The following is a 2,724-nucleotide window of genomic DNA, read 5'->3' on the forward strand; positions in this document are numbered from 1 at the left end:
TTCGATAAAAACCATCACTAAACAAACCTCGGAAGCTTCTTGTGGATGTGTCTTCATCTGAGTTGTACTCCTTAGAAAGCACGAGGAAAGATCGGAACTTGTTATTTGCAATGGATCTTGCCAAGTAAGATTGCTCCAACCACTTAGCGATTGGATCATGAAGTTCGAAACAATCCTTGTGAAAACCCTAAAATCTTTGAAAAGATGAATTTGCAATTAAAAGTGCGGGATCGGGATGAGAATATTGTAAGGGAAAATGAATTTTATCATGCTTAGAAGGCTCATTAAGATAGTGAGGGCTTGACATAACCATCAACGAAGGTTGAAGTGCCTCAACTGCTTGACAAGTATCTGAACAAGGAGGTAAACTATACAGATTAATCAATGTGAAACAACTGTCATTGAATATACCGATGGGAAAATGATAAAATGAATGATAATTAATATTATGATCAGATGGATCGTTTGTGACATGAGATTCTCAATTAGAAGATAACAAAGATAGATCAGTTTGAATAGTTTTGCAAATGCTCTGAATAATATAACCATCTTCCTCGCATGTTGAATATGACAAACCATTTTCCTGTAACTGGTGACAAATTGTACAAGCATCATAATCATCAAAAGAATTGAAAAGGAATGCAAGTATAGAAAATATACAAAACCAATCAGGATGTAATGGATGGAAAAGAGGAACTTGATTCAACAAATAACTCAAGCACTTGCTAACACTCAAGAGGATTTCTGGTGTCATGAAGACATTCACAAGAAAAAATAGGAGTTGATTATTCACCATAGCACTCAACATATATGAATTCTTTGGCCAAAGGTAATCTTCAAATTGATCTACTTCGCAATTCTGCGCATTCACGAAAGGTATACACTCCAAACTCGAATTTGATACAAGAGATTTGCATGAGGATGAATTCACTACAACAGTATGATCAAAAACCCGATCTCGAGAAATAGGAAAATTGTAATGAGAAATCCCAAAATCCATCAAGAATGAGTTTGCATCCAGTGAAACAATACAAATGAAAGAATTGTGTGAGAAAATCCAAATCTGACATGGTTCAAGAATTTTACCAGGATTGTGAGAACCAGACATAACCATCAACAAGAGTTGAAGTGCCTCGACTTCCTGACAAGTTCTAAAATTTTGAAAAGACAAATAAGAACAGTTTATAAACTAAGTGAGATCGCAAATTGCATGTGGACAACTGCTACCGATTAAGTTAACAAGATCACCATTCTCTGGATCGCAGTTATCTACATCACTGGTTTAATCAATTTTTTCAACTTCAACTAATAGATTACTCGTCATAATATTATTTTGATCACAAATCTAAATATGTATGAATTAGATAAATCTCATGATCACATTGATTCGAAGAGTTTCCTCTATACAAAACAAGGGATGATAAGGGATGGAAAGGATGCTCTATAGTTTCATATCTTTCTTCTTCATCATGGATATTCTCACTATCCTGTGTCATTTCAAGATTCAACTCGTGAGATAACAAACTTGAATATCATTGAGAATATCCATCACAAGTTGATGCATTGTAAAGAGTAGAGCAAAAAGGATAGGGAGGTGAAGAGGAAGAAGTAATCACAAGCGAAATTTATTTGACCGAAATAGATTTAAGATCTAAATCTTTCGAAATAGAATCTTCTTGAGGGACAAGAAGATTAGTTGGTGCACTTGGGCATCCATCATCATATATATTGACATAGCAATCCTCATCGGAATGATTGTTGCCCAAGACTTGAGATTGATTATGTAAATTCATCGCATGTGATTGACTACCAAGATTACTAGATTCAATATCAGCCAAGAGTGAAGAAACACCATCTTCACACGAAGGATTTTGAAAAAGATAAGAAAGATTAAAAGAATCTTTCCTTTCCTATTCCTATACTTGTGTAATGTGACTACCTTGAACTTGATCGCAATTTGGACCAACAACTTGAAAATCAAGAGTGTCAAAAACTAGCTAGTGGAGGAGATTGATCAAGTAGATCACGGTACAAAGAGTCGTGGCACGCAGATGATAGAGGATAACAAAAATCCAAATCAGATTCAAGACTAGAGTTATGAGTGTTAATACCATCTTGAGGAATGGAAAAAATAATTTTCACCATAGGCTTCATGAGCCATTCTGATATTTCCTCTATTGAATTTGAATCATGAAAAGTGGAAGGAGGATGAGAAGATGGATTAGGAATTTGATGTGCAGATTTCCAAACTTTATTATCATCGCATTGAGGCACCCTCATCGAAACTAGAAAAGGAGGAAAGGGAACATAAGGAGTAGTAAATTTCTCCTCTAAAATTAGAGGTGTCTCATGATTTACAAGGGTAGAAACATCAGGGGATTTAAGTTCATCATGCAAAGAGATATGAACCAAACCCTAAAACTTTTGTTTTAAGAAATCCCCAACTGATTCATTAGGCTTAATTCTTAACTGATTAATTTTGTTAAGAACATCTTAGTAATCATACCTATCAAAGGCTTGATAAAGCTACTAGAAGAAATGATGAAAAGAATGGATGGAAGCAGATGGTAAGGTATGACACCATCGATTAACACAACCTTCAAGGGTGAGGAACAAAGTCACACATGCAAAATATTCATCATCAATTTCGTAATATTCACAGAATTTAAGAAAATCATAAATATGCTCGGTTATGGACGTTCCATCCTCGCTATCAAACTTCAA

This window comes from Pinus tabuliformis, chromosome Q (genome assembly GCF_031772625.1).
Source record: "Pinus tabuliformis cultivar Carrire ecotype Pingquan chromosome Q, CPIR1, whole genome shotgun sequence".
Taxonomy (NCBI): Eukaryota; Viridiplantae; Streptophyta; class Pinopsida; order Pinales; family Pinaceae; genus Pinus; species Pinus tabuliformis.